A 15,833-nucleotide genomic window follows, 5' to 3' on the forward strand; every position below is an offset into this window, starting at 1 on the left:
TTTTGATATGCGGTCAGTGATATTTTGAATGAAGGAAGCGTGGGATTGCTTTCGGCCTCATTGCTATTGGAAGGTTGTGGTGAAGTGTATTTTCTGATCGAACGCTTAATGTCTTTAATGTGGAAAAGCAGGTGTAATGTGCTTTAATTCTGAGTTCAGTGACTTGGACTGAGATAGTTTTACGGCTCTAAAAACAAGAGAGTTGATAACCGATGTTTTTGGACCGGAGGGTGACTATGCATCTAGGTATTGGTGTGTGCGTAGATTTTCAATAAGCAGAACGAAAGTATCAGCAAAGTAGGGTTTCCATGATTTTGGTTTTAGGTCAGAAGCTTTCATAAGTATCTTCGCGATGACTTGATGAAAATGGAGTTATGACAAAAATCTGTCCCAGGCAAGGTTTGGTTCCAAATTCTCGGCTTTTAATATATTCGATATAATATTGAGAGATTCAGGAATAGGGACTTAACTAAAGAGACGAAACTAGCCAGAACACAGTTTGGATGGAATGTTTTTTAATGGTTCGATGAAGTGAAACGAATTAAGTACGAAACTGTTAGTTTTCCCTGTGACGGGTTTTAATATAGAAGCTAGATTTTTGCTACAGAATATGTTGGAGAACCAATAGTGCTGACAACAGCTCCTGGTTTGTGAATCTTAGGGAGTCCCTATAGATGAGCAATTTTGGGAGATTGTTGCCCTGATTCTAAGAGAAAATAAGCCGTAATAACAAAAAAAGGTTGTGTTCCATAGATGACGTATGACTTTTTTAAGTAGGATCCGTCTCACAAGCTTCCAGAAATATATTCCCGATGACTGGTGATAACGGACAACCCATAGCTGTTCCTCGCGTGACCATTGCAAGAAAAATATGTTCCAGACAAGCATTTTTCAATAGGGATCAGAAAGTTTGATTCCAGATTCTCGGATTTTAATATATGTGAAATAATTTTGAAAGCTTCATTCAAAAATAGACATTTCGGCCATCAACAAAGAAGGGATTATGACAAAAGATAATCTGAAAACCCTATGGAAGATCACCAACCCGCTGGGCTAGCCAAATAAGGGCATGCATTAATCTAACAGTAGCTTAGTTTACTACAATGGGAATGAAATGTATTTGAAGCTTTTGTCACTACTCCTCATCTGTCAAGAGGAAAATGAAGACGCCAGGTTATGTTTCAATGAAACTTTCCCGATTTGAAGTATCAATAATACAATCCTTTGACAAGGATTTCCAGTTGCTTAATATCAGAAGCCGCTTCGAAACAATTATTGGAATAAATTATAAAAAAAAAAAGATAACAGACGTAAAAATATCCGAAACGGCGTTCTATAAAGACGGAGTCTATATTTTTGTCATAATTGTTAGTTATTTCCATTAGATAAAACGCATAAACTGCGGATATACAGAATTTATGTAAACAATTTGCAGTAAAAAGGCTCCATTGACCGATAAAACTTATTTATGGGATTGGGTGAAGCACACCGGCTTAAATTAAAACGCATCAAACTCGGATTGAGAGTAATTTAAATAACATTTGTTTGAATAATAAAAGCGCCTCCCATCTGCACGATACGATAAGAGGTAAAACCTCGATGTTCGTAAAATTGCGATTATTTTAGAAACTCGCCAATTTAGTTACCCAGAGATGGTGCGGAAGCAGTACCGACTACCAAGGTGAAAATAGTTTCCAATTTTTCAAAAAGTGTTATTTATTTATTTATCCACGAGCAGCAGCCCAATAAAGAAAAAAAATACGGGGTGTCACGATATTAGGGGGCCAAACTTAATTGGCCAGCATAGAAATCGGCCTATTGTGGAGTTTTGACTTCAATTTCTTTTTTTTTTAGAAACTACTAATCAGATCAAAAAGAAGCTGTTTGAAAGACAATTTAATATGCTTTAATACTAGTTTAAATCGATTAAAATTTATTTCTGCTTTTTAGGTTTGACATAGTAAAATAACTGCACGAGTCATATAGCAACTCAACACTGATTTTTTATTAATGAGTATGACCCCCTCTTGCCTTAATAAAGTTTTTTACTCGATTAGGCATAGATCTAATCAAGTTCGCTACGGTTTCTTGTGGAAGGTTAGGCCACTCTTCCTCTACTGCAACAATAAGCTCTGGCATCAAGATTGGGTTACGAAGTCTAGCTCGTTTTAGCTCATCCCATAAATGTTCGATCGGATTTAAGTCGGGACTGCATGCTGGCCACTCCATAACTCGAAAACCGACTTCTGTAATGCAATCTCGCACGATCCTTGCGGTGTGCGACCTAGCATTGTCATGTATAAAAATGAATTTCTCTCCAATGTAGTCGATATATGGTACCACGTGGTCTGATAAAGTATCCTTGATGTAACTACCACCTGTTAAACTTCCTGCCCCTTGACCACGGCCGTCCCTACAGATCAATACAGTCGTTTTTGGGATAAGGTTATTTTCCTTCAGTCTTCTTCTCACTGTTTACTGACTAATAGCCTCTCTTCGAAGTTCGTGGAGCTGTTGTTGCACTTGAACCGCATTAAGGTGACGATTTCTTATTATCGTTGATACGCCTAGTAACGGATCCACTCTCCTTATACTGAACTGCTGCGCATGTCATATCCAGTTGTTGAGCAACAGCTCGTTGGAGAAGTTCACATTCGATTGCGGCTTTTTGCGGTGTAGTATGCATCAAGCTAACACAATTAAGCGCTATCCAAATGGTTAAAAACGAATACTATCACTATAACCACTGCATGAACATGTTTTATTTCTTTGACCCTAGCTACGCATATAAAAAATCATACTAAGGCATATTAAATTGTCCTATAAAAACCTTGTTTGAGTGGTTGTTTACAGGACTGCAAAATTCATTCCTATGCTGATGATACCCAATATTTTTTATTTCTCACAGAAAATTTCCTGCAGGCTATGGAAATTATAGCCAAGGATATCAAGCGCGTTGAAGAGTTTTTAGCCTCGCATTATCTCGAAATAAATGTTACCAAATCTTACCTTGTGTTATTTGGTCAATAAAATGAGGTAATTAGACCTCACTTTCGAATACGTGTTAAAGATCAACATTTTAGACTTTGGTAGTGATTCGCGATTCAAGCCCCACGGAAATAAGTGCATTCAAAAAGCCTGTGAGAGTTTAAAACACATTTGTCCCAGTCTTTACGTTTTAATAATTTACTTCAAAATGGATTTGCTGGTACTTTCTTATTTTAATTGTGCAGATGTGGTTTATGGTCATTGTTTGGATCAAAAAGATGTAGCCAGAATATAGAGAGTGCAAAAATCGCGTTTACGATTGATCTATGGTGTAAGGTGACGTGATTGCATATGGTATAAACTGCGTGAAGCAAATTGAAGCAATGGAAAAACGTAGACAGTTTCATGCAGTCGCTTTTTTAATATAATATAACTTTAAATGCCATCCGTCCATATTTCTTTGACAAAATAAAATGCTGAACGGATGTCCACACTTTCAATCTTCGATATAGGAGTCTTATTTCTTCTCCCCCGCATCGTAAAGCATTATTTGAAAGATCGTTTTTCTGCTGTATCTACAAACGGTATAATGCTGTTCCCAATAATGTAAAGAAAAAATTATTAAACTTTTAATTTTTCAAAGAAATTTCCACAGGCTACTGTAATACTTTTTATAAAATTTCTGGATTCCTCCTGCTTGGGTTTTGTTGACTCTGTGGGCTTCTTCAGAGCTTGACTGCAACTGTTCGAGTCAACAAAAACCGACGCAAGAGGAATCCAGAAGTTTTATAAAAAGTATAAAATTTTTCTTTATAGTCAATCTAGTAGTAAAAGATAACTAGCCGAAGTAGTTTTCCGTTAATAAGATACTGTACTGTTGCAAGATGATGGGTAAACTTTTTAAGTAACTCGTTTATTAAACTCTTGAGTCAAATGCCGTTTACCGCACTTGTTGCATAATATACTATTCCCAATTCATGTTTTTGTTGTGTGCTTTTGGTTTACTACTAACAGATACATGTAAATACGAAGTGCAAAAAATAAACAAATAATATTATTATAATTTTTTATAAAAAAAGTTCTAAAGAAGTATAACGTGAAAACCAGATTTACCATTTGTCTAAAAATCTCTCAACATCTTCTATCTACCATGCACAAAATTCCATCTGAGATGCCAGGAATTTACATTGGAGAGACCGGAGGAAAAATATCAACTAGGCTCAAAGAACATGAAAGAGCCTTAACACACACACTCACTCACAATCACGAAACCAAACATAAAATTTTATTTTTAACCGTGACTCAAGTTTCTAACCAATATGGGAATCAGTCGTCCGAGACGGCGTTTATGCTCCTCATTTAGTTCCGCCCTTCTCAAACAATATAAAAGCAGGTACAGAGTAAAATGCGAGCCAGTTTCAGTCAATCTCCGAAGAAGCCAACAGGATGATTTTCGAAACGTTAGCTGGTTCGAGCCAACAAAAACTGACGCAGGAGGAATCCAGAAGTTTTATAAAAATTATTACGGTAGCCTGTTGAAGTTTCTTTGAAAAATTATTCTTTTTGTTATTATTATTAATTTAAATCGGGTAAAACATTGGTACGACGAATGGCAGATTTCAGTTGGTGCCAAACATGTATGTCGTAACTGTATGCCGTAAATTTTTTGCATAATTATCACAGACCTATTCCTTTTGTAGGTTCAAGTTTTGTAGAACCTCAATTAATTGCTTTTTGGTATAATCTTCGTGAAAATAAATGTCATTATTATACATCTAGTTTTCGGTTATTGCTTGTGTGTCACATGAGGAAGGGGGTTTAGTCAACTGTCTACTGTGATAACTTGCATTGTCCATTACAATTACGTTATTAGGAGGAATGTTTCAAACTAGTTTGTTTTTAAACCAACTTTCAAATAAATCAGCGGTGGTGTCTTCATGGTAATCCAGAGAAGAATCTTTAATGTTTCTCGCAGACAGAGAAAGTCCATTTGGAATCCAACTATCTTTGGAGCCATGCAATATAGTTATTCTTTTACCTCTTTTTGATGGCGCGTTTGTTTTACACTTATCAGTTGAGTCAACCCAACCCTTTTCCGGGGTATCATAAGTGTCGAACCAGGTTTCATCCAAGTAAATAATTGGCCTTTGTTGTTCTCCGTAAGTTCCAATTTTTTTCTAGATATCCCAGTCGCCATTTCGAAATTCTAAAAGATTCCATTGAAACTTGCCTTTTGTCATTTTCTTTTTAAATCTAGAACCCATGTGCTGAATGCACTTCCATAAGGTAGTTCTGCCACATTTAACACCGGTTTCATCTTTTTGAGGCCTCCTAATTAAGATATCTAATGTAAGCACGCTTTGTTCCTCGTATAACTGGTAACTTTTACGGCATATTATATCTTGATTACTTTGATCTACACTCGAGAAAATGTCAGCATCGCTTCTTTTTTTTTTCTTTGAAATGGAATTTTTCACAATTTTCCATACAGTTGATGTTCGAATTTTCGTCAATGTGACCGCTTCTTCTAAAGATGCTTGCTTGCTGGCACCACGTGCAATGAGGGTCAAAAGAACATTGTTTATAACTTCCTTAGTCTCAATAGAATAATGTTTTCTACATTTGGGCGGGAGCATCTCCTGAGATAGACTAAACTCGCACATATTTTGCATAATTCGCACAGGATTCAACACACGCTGTATTACATACGAAATAAGAATGATTACTAATACACTTAAACTAAGTAGTATACCAAACCAAAGAACATTAAACACAGCTAGGTATTAAATTATTCTCTATTAGGGACCACAATTTTACCTGAATTTAAATTCCGAAACTTTAGGTAATAATCTTGGATAATCCCATCCAAAGCAATTGGTCACTTTCTAATATCTATGTACAGACCATAACCAAAACCGACAACATGAGTGGCGTCGTAGAGGATTCGAAGGAATGGGTTTTCGTCAAATCCGATTTCCGGTAAATCAAAACCACGCTCAGGCGTTAAATTTGCACATTCGGAATTTTCCGATAAATGAACCTGTATTGCGATTGTAATTTATTTGTCATCATGTCGCGACGACTTCACAAGAAGGTAATTTCGCGGCCCTGCCGGGTCGATATCGAACGCCGTAGACCAGAGAGAGCCCTATCATTAAATATCGATTAAATCGGGTACCGCGGGCGCTGAAAAGCCGTCGTGATTTGTAATCTATACGACTTAAAAGTTTGGGCTTAGCTGTAATATTGGAAAACTGTTCGGTGACACAGAAAGTCATTACCAAAGCGAAGTCCGATGCGATTGCCAACCGATCCGGATAAAAGCGTCTCGTTACTTTGATTTTCCGACTTGCTGCTCGATAGAAATTCGTTTGCCAGCGAACCAGTTGCATGTTTTTTTTAATTAGGAAAATTTAAAAAAAAAACGAAATTTGCCGTATTGGTCATTAAAAAAACTTGAAAAAAGTGAAACTTTCGATAATTTTTAGTTATGTTGAAATGGGTAAATGTAGACAGAGGAGATTCAGATTGGAAGAGTTACAGAACGTCCTTACTGCAAGCAGAATTGATTGAGTGGCTGAGGGAAAGAAATATCCCAGTGAATGAAAAATTAACAATACCTGAAATTTACGAGATAATTCAAGAAAATAAATTTACATTTCCAATAAATGAGTTATTAGAAAAATACGGGCATAAACTTCTGCGCTTGCCACCTGAGTATCCTGAATTGAATAATATAGAAAAAATATGGGCCTTCATTAACAAGTATTGCCAAATGTAGAGTATCTTATTATTATTATTATTATTATTATTATTATTATTATTATTATTACAAAGAATAAAGTGCAGGGGAGAACCTATTATGCACAGCGCGTAGCGGCTCGTTGCACTCTTTACAGAACATCACACTTACGCAATAGCCATTGGTTCCAGACTGGGGAAGCACATTCCAGGATGGGGCGAATGTAAGTGGTAAAAAGACTGCAAGCGATGAGAGGACTAGAATTTTTTAAAATCTTTTTTAACAAAGATAACTCGCAGTTTGCTTTTTTTGCAATATTTGATACCTTCACAGACCAGGCAAGAGAATCGACAGGAAAAAATATCATTTACTTGCATTATTTACTATTGTATTACTAAACATATAAATAAAAGCTAAAAAAAATAAATTACTAACTATTACTAATTACTATCAAGATTACCACTGCCTACAAATTTATTAATTTGATGCTTGTGTTTAATTGTATTTAACTTCTTTAAAAACAGACCCTTTTAATACCCTAGTGTTATATGCATTTTAACTTATATGTATCTTATTAACGTCCTGATAGAGCAAATTACCTCTGCTTGAGAGAGACAGAAGAGCAAGAAAGACAATCACGTTCGCGCAGGAAAGAATGAAGTCAAATAATCGGACACTAGCATTTGGCTTATAAATTACTGTCACTAAAAAGACGTATTGTAGATAGAATCCACGCTTCGAGTTAATAAACGTAAAAATGCAAATTTGCAATGATAAACATAATTAAACAGTGTGGATAATGTATTTCGCATTTTAGATAGATATATAGCTAGATAATTTATTGACTCATGTAGAACGAAAAACACTTCAAGGCGAACAAGATCCTCTTGTCGTGTTTTTTTAAATTGCCGTGTTGATAGATTTTTCATATTTGGAAGACGTACATTATAACAGTATGGCAGTAGGAATGTAAGGCCGGTTAAGGAGCACAAAAACAAACATAACCTCAATTCTAAAAGCCCCCGTTGCTTGTATGGTGTGCTCCTCCTCCGGCGTAGCGGAGCGCCCGTGAGGGGTGGGGGGCATTTTTATGTGTGATCAAGAAGAAGAAGAAGAAGAAGAATTTATTAACCATATATTGTACAATAATAATATAACTGCAGCCTGCCAATGTAAGGTAAAATACAAAAACAACATGTAAAAGGTACAAAAGTGTAAAAAAATAACGTATTTTATAAATAACACAATAGTGTACAATAACAAATATAAAGGTCAGCAACTCTAACACGGAGTATAAAAATAATACAGAAAGTGCAAGATAGTATGCTATGATCTTCACACATTTCAGTAAGCCAAGAAATTTAATTTAAATTTTTAATTTTGATGGAATACTTGTCCACATTATAGAAACAATTTTCAATAAGCAACACTTTGGTATTTGTTGTCAACATCTCAAAAGCCGTATGTCTGTACCCATCTGGCAGCATATTGTACAAGTTAATGTTTAAAGAATTTTTGTCTTATGTCTGTGTCTGTGTCTGTGCTTCGGAACTCATAAGATTTTTTGCACGTGTTGGATAGCCATGCAAGATTATGGAGAATATAGATACAGGGCAGTATCATTATCTTATATTTTTTAAAATATGGAGTGCAGTGTTCATTGTGCTCCGCCCCAGCAGGAATTCTTACAGCCCTTTTCTGTATCCTTAATATTTAAACAGCATTGACAGAGTTTCCCCATAATATTGTGCCATATGATATGTGGGAATGTAATAAAGCATAATACACTCTCATTAGGGCATTTTGGTCTAGGCTCTCCCTAATTTTTCTAAGAACGAATAAGCTGAAAGATAGTTTTCGGTTAAGAGATAAAATATGAACTTTCCAGTCAAGTCTACTATCAATTGTAATTTAGCCCTTGTTGTATTTATCTAGCGAAAAGAATATTTTTTGAGTTTTTTCCGTATTTAATTTCAAATAATTATTTTTAAACCAATTGTTCGCATTGTTCGCCAGTTCTCCAATAAGTACTAGTAGTATTAGTATAAGTAGAGAATTTTAAATAAGAATATGCATGGCAACGTTAATATTTTATGCTGTTGAAATACGTCATTACAGGATTGTCACAGAGGGAGTGTAAAATCAATCCAACCAGCCTCTTTTACTGTACAAACACTCTATCAGCATTCAACCCCCTTTCTTGAACAATGGGTTCATGTTTGAATTTTTCAACGCCTAGGAGAATAGACAAATGAAACAGACTAATTACTTATATCGATATAAGAGTGGTAGTTTAAAAGTCAATTTTTCAAAGAAAGTCCCACAAGCCACTGTAATACTATTTAGAAAACTTCTGGATTCCTCCCGCGTCGGTTATTGTTGAGTTCAACGTCCTAACTTTTCTCCAATCATCCTGTTTTATTCTTCACAGCTTAATTGAAACTGTTTGTTTGTCCAACTAAAATTCTTGCGTGTAATCAATTATGCTACACACGAAAAATCGGAGAATCCATAGTAATCTATAAGCAAACAATACGGCAATCAGTCAACCGAGACGATGTTTATGCCGCTCAAACAATATATTAGCTAGTACAGAGTAAAATGCGAGTCAGTTCCAGTTATGCTCTGAGGAAGTCAATGTCATGATTGGCGAAACGTTACCAAGTTCCACTCAACAAGAACCGACGCAGGAGGAATCCAGAAGTTTTGTAAATAGTATAAAAGTAGTTTATTTTTCCGTGAGCTTATATAATATGAAAGTGGGTAAATTCTAATAAATATTGTTATTTAAAAAAATCCACTATTTACAATACAACTTAATTTGTGAATTTTAGTAATCATGTTCTGAATAGAACTATAGTCATTGGGAGTACAGAGAAATATTTTGGAGTTCAAGAGAAGTCGACTGGCGGCGCAATAAACGATTATTGCTTCTCAATTGTTTTATACAAGATCATTCTAGACTATTCATTCATTTTGCCTATATATGCGGATGGGTGGCCTAAACTTTAGGTCAGTTCTATTTGAGCTATTGTGTGCATTTTGAGTACATACTAATTAAATTTTTTACGGACTTGCTCATCGAACTTGATTAATTGAACTAATGTAATACCCCTTAAACACTGATGCTATTGAGCATGTATTACCTATTTCACAAACAAATTCAAAATATGTTATTCTAATCTAATCAAAACTTAGGTGGTACTACCAGAACTACAATTACAACTCCTGGAATTTTCTCTTTGACGGATCGAAGATGTATAGAGATTTTTTATCAAGTGGTGAATCTGGTTTTAACAACCTATTTTTGATGTGTGGTCGGTGGTTTTTTGTGATGGAACGCTTAATACCGCTAATGTGCATATCACTAGAGTGGTTTAATTCTAAGTTAAAATCTCTGATTCAGATAGTTTTAAGGCTCTGCAAAAAAAATGGTTGATACCAGATGGTTTCTGGGCCATATGGTGATGTGGAAATGCGGTTTGTGTGCGCAGGTTTTCCAAAAACAGAATGACCATATATTAGGTCTGATTTTCTGCTAATAAGAATATCTAAGAACGGGAGAGTATTATTTAGGTTCTAATTCAACGCTAAGAGTTGAAATCACTGAGAAAATCAAGTGGGGATTTTTGAATATGAAGCAAAATAATTTTAGGTGGAAGGTGTCTAGGGCTTTCTTCTCAAAAGCTTCCATAAATATAGTCGCTATGACTGATGACCCGTCGCTGTTCTTCCCGTTTATTTATAATTTTGGCCGTTTCAAGAAAAATATGTTCTAGAAAAGCACTTTTTTTATTCAGATGAGAAGGTCTGGTTCCAGAAGCTTTAATAACAGATTGAAGGTTGTGTTCCAAAAATGATGTTGACGATAGAATCGGTCTCAATCTTCTTTTAGAATTACGATGTCGGCATTAGATTTTAGAGCTATGCGCTGAGGCTTTGGAATGTTATATTTAGGAGGTTTGGATTTTTTAAATGGATTTTTGAGCTTTCAAATCGAACGTCTTTAGCCATTTAAGATGCCAATTTGTTTAGAATAGACTCGACATTTGAAATGATTTCCTCTTTTGGGATACTATGTGGGGCGGGGACTGAGTTGGAACCTTTTGAAGAAAATAATCTTTCCTTCTCAGAAAGTAGGTGCGATGATTTATTTACCACAGTACTCGCTAGTTGAGATGAGTTTGATAGTTTTGGATGTGATTCTGGGTAGAAGATAAACGTAGATCTTTTATGCCATGAACGATATTTTAAAGGGTTTCAAACTCGGATGACACACGATGAAGCAATTTATAGGATGTAAAGGGAGAAGAGTCCTATATATATATATACTAGTTTTACGAATAATTTTATAAACAGACGAGGTTTTGTCACGATGGGATATTTTAACCCAACAAAAAAGTCAGTGTATAGAGTAATGTTGTCAGTTTCAGTTGGTGATCTTATAACTTTCGACTTTCGCGGTCGATATTCTCCCCATAAAGGTTTGTCGATTTTTTAAAGAAACTTCCACAGGTTACTCTAATACTAGGAGGAATCCAGAAGTTTTGTAGATAGTGCTACAGCAGCCTGTGGAGGTTACTTTGAAAAATCATCGGATAGAATTTATTTCGATTGATATAGGCAACTTACCAAAACGGGTGTAATTCAAAGAACCGGAAATAGATCTTGATAACTAGCAAAGACATGGAGATAGCATATCACGGAAAACAGGGGAAAATAAAATTATGAGAATATCGAAAATTGAAAAAACTCAGAACCCCGTTACCTCAATCTGGGGATCTGCATTTAGACGAAATGATATAATGCGAGGCCCTGGCTTAACAATTTCCCAGAATATCTTAATCCGCCGGGAAATGCGGAACGGTCCTGTTTACTTCTCGTAAACTACAAGATTCTCTGTTGCACGTAAATATCTCGCATAGATTTTAATAAAAGCATACTTGCGTAGGTCTCAATATCCCATTTTAAAGTTGTTTATTATATACATTTTCCTCGGCAAACTTTGAAACTTTCCGGTGCACGTATATGCCGCAAAATGACGAAAATATAGAAAACTTTATAATGTGACCGGGCTGCGTTCAAAATTCATGCATTCCGTAAAATCAATTTCCTCCCATTTCCCTTAAATCTACGACGATTTCGAAATATGATAGTGCCGTCGACTACTTAAACGACCATTAGTGTTTTTGACTTGTTCCGACTTGTTTCCTTGGAGGATAGCAAAAACGGAGAACGTTAGAGCTACGTATATTCTCACCTCAAAAGAGTTTGTACAGGGTGAGTCGTTTGTCTTGGGAGACTACCTTATCTCAGAAACTATAGGAATAGAACCAAAAGTTATATACGAAGGTAATTGTTGTATTACAAATCTTTAATTTATTAGAATGTAGCATATTTTTCATTTTCATTGATTCATTTTTCGTGGGCAAGTATCAAATTTCTTATTTTAAATGGAAATGGAAATGGAACGGGTATATTACTTCCTTTTTGAATTGTATGTAAAATTCTAGACATATTTTGCGGAAAATAAGACACACTTACATGCTGACGTCTTTCCAAGCTTCTGGAAAGACGCATGGAAAAAAGCTTTGGTAATACCATTACCGAAAAACTAATGATCCTCAAGAATTCAAAGATTTAAGACCAGTTAGTGTCCTGTTATGCCTTTCAAAGGTCTTAGAAAAAATTATAAATAACCAGTTGTCAGAACACGTGGAGAAAAATTAGGTTCTTAAATAAAATGACGTTTTTAATATAAAAAACAGCATTAATATTAAAATAGGAGACTGCAGCTTGGAAATTAAAGACAATGTAAGAAATCTGGGACTTATTTTTGATTCTGCAATGCGGTTTGCATTCAACGCGCATACTTAAGATTAAAGCTTTTGTATAGTAGTCGCCATGAACTGTCAGTAAAAATGAAAAAAATACAGAAGCGCAAAATTCTTGTCTTCGTCTGATATACGGAATCCGAAAATTTGGGCGAATATCATATAAACTTAAGGATGCCAATTCGTTGAATTTGGAGTATAGGAGAGAGATGCATTTAGCTTCTTATTAGCATCGAATTTCGTTTTTTAAATCTCCGGCATATCTGCATAATAAAAATATATTTAGATCCCATGTACATAATATAAATATTCGATTTAGAGGATTGATAACACCACCTCGCCACAGACCGTCCTTTTTTGAAAGAAATTTTACTTACAACATAGCGAAGTTATATAACTCAGTCATTTTAAATCTTTTTCTCCACCAAATTTTAAACGCCACATTTTTTAGTATTATTTTAACAAATCCTACAATAATTAATGAGTTATATCACCTGTTGCAAAGTAAAAGAAAGTATATGGTTTTTACATGCTGTGCAAAATACATGCAAATTTCTTGATTTCTGTGATAAGGAGCGCCATCCTGCTGCCAAATTAAATTTCGCCGTTCCCTTTCAGGCACTTCATTTTCAACAAAATGATAATTTTTTCAAAGAAACTTCCGCAGGCTACTGCGATACTTTCTACAAAACTTTTGGATTCCTACTGCGTCGGTTTTTGCTGAGTCGAACTTGCTGACGTTTCGCCAATCGTCCTGTTGGGTTGACTCAACAAAAACCAACGCAGGGGCAATCCAATATATATATATATATATATATATATATATATATATATATATATATATATATATATATATATATATATATATATATATATATATATATATATATATATATATATATATATATATATATATATATATATATATATATATATATAAAATATATAATAAATATAATAATATAAATATATAATTCAATGCGACGTATGTAATGACCTACTTCTGATGCCAACAGAAGCAGCACCACCTTGAATTTCTCAATATATAGCAGAGGAAGAATCATACCACAACCCTGTACCATCACTTAAGTGCGAGTGTAGCAAACTAAAAGAACAGTTATATCCCCCAGTATATTCGGTCAATGTCCCATTTAAGTCCTGGGACTTGTTGAGGATATTCTTAGGATATACATTAGCATATATACTACGGATATACTGTAAAATACATCTCAGGGATATCCTCCAAATAGATGGCCTGAGGAGATCCCTTGCGCAGTAATGGGAACATTAGAACAGAAACCTAAAAAGTTAAAATTTGAACAACAGAGAAGGAAAACACTTCGTTTTTTTAGATAAAAAAACCGGGATCGAACCGTTAAAATCCACTTGTTTTTATTATGTTTGGACACGAAGGAGACAAGAAAGGCTATTTTAATAAAGATACCATAGAAAATACGGATTCATCTAAGTGAAAAAATTACAAAAACGTAAAAATAATATATTTGCTTATAAGAGATCCTATTTGACAACACCGTTCGGCTGCAACTAATGACCCGTCGTGCCGTGCCGGACTCGTTCGAGTCTCGTCGGCATCTCCTCCTTCTCATCGTCCGCCATCTTTTCAGCCTTGTTGTTTTTTTGCGGTATAAGGTATACGGCGACTTGGCGTCTATTTTGACTATTTTGTGTGCTGTGCTAACTGCTTCCAGTGCTTTCATTTCTGTTATTTTTTTGTGGTATTATTATTACTGAAGAAGATTTGATAAATTCTATGCGGAACGACTCTGACCCCGCTGATTTCAAATGAACTTGCAACGAAATTTAATCGGTTGGGCCTAAAGAAAAGGGAGAAATTTTCAAAATTAAAATTGCCCAAATTAATACTTAGTAAGTATGTATCATGTTTTTTAAAAATAAATAGGAAGTAAATGTAATATAAATAAAGTATAAGAGATATAATTTAATAAAATATATATTACGATGATTGCTTAGTTGATAATTTTTTTAAAAAGTGATCGCTGGACCGAGTTAAGATAAAACTGACTTTTTTGTAACCTCTATAGGTTTTAGATTACATTTTTTACATCAGTTTTTGAAAACAAAAAATAAAATCCACTTTTTCTTCATGTTTTTTGAGCGGTTAACTTTAGGCATGCAAAGCTAAACTATTTTTTTATTTATGTAGGCGATGTTAGAGAAGATCCCCCATATCAAAATTATATTTTTAGTTATATAGTACAGTTAGTATATTTTTTTCTTAAAATGGATGCAAGAATCACCCCGCAAGAACAAGGTATTAATTTTAGGAATCACCCTTCATAAAGTACAATTTTCACATTAAAATGGTGGTTGGGTTAATTCATGAAAACGTTTTTCCTATCACGAGCAAAAAAAAATTAGGAAAATTTGTAGGTTGACAAAAAATATTACATGTAAATAAGCATTTACTGTCGAACTGAAAAGTCATATTTGTTCCAGTTTTTTTTTTTTGCGTACCTACTCTCATAAAAGGGATTTTACTGATGAGAGTTTAATGAGGTTTGTATTTAATGAAATGAAATACATAAATGTATACCTACATCATCGTGGAGATTAGCATCTAAGATCACTTTCATGAGAGAATCAGCAGCGTCAAATCAATCCTTTACTTAAAAGGGGATTTTTTAAATCTATTTTTTAAACATGTAAGATCCCAGACTCGTTCTTTCTTTTTTTATAAAGTACAGATATGTAAAACCTGTCTTTCTCAAAACTATAATATTTTCAGATGCGGATAAGAAGGCGAACACATCACAAACATCAAAAGAATGTGAAAATTCAATAGCTGCTTGGCAGAAAAAAGTTGTTTTGATCAAAGAATGACAGAAAATCTGTCAAAAGTTAGTTAGTGATGACTTCACCAACCATACCCAATACGGCAATTCCATTACAGGCGAGTACCAAAAGATCCTATATCGTCAAGTCTCAACTACTATAACTAGATATCCTTAGTATATCCTAATAAACATCCTACGGACATACGTATCTGATATACTGTGAACGTTTCAATTCTTGAGACGTCTTAAGGATGTCTTAGCTGAAACAGTATATCCCTAGGATAGACGCTATGTCCCGTCAGATATCCCGAGGGTGTTTTACGGACATCCTTGTGCTATTTGGGCTTTTAGTTGGACCTCTATGATGGCAACTATTCTTATTTAGGCAACGTTCTTCGCTATACTGGACCCTTGATGAAATGCCTAATACTTGGGTCACAACAGCAATTTTAT

The sequence above is a fragment of the Cylas formicarius genome, unplaced genomic scaffold (assembly GCF_029955315.1).
Source record: "Cylas formicarius isolate icCylForm1 unplaced genomic scaffold, icCylForm1.1 PGA_scaffold_10__41_contigs__length_53128322, whole genome shotgun sequence".
Lineage (NCBI taxonomy): Eukaryota > Metazoa > Arthropoda > Insecta > Coleoptera > Brentidae > Cylas > Cylas formicarius.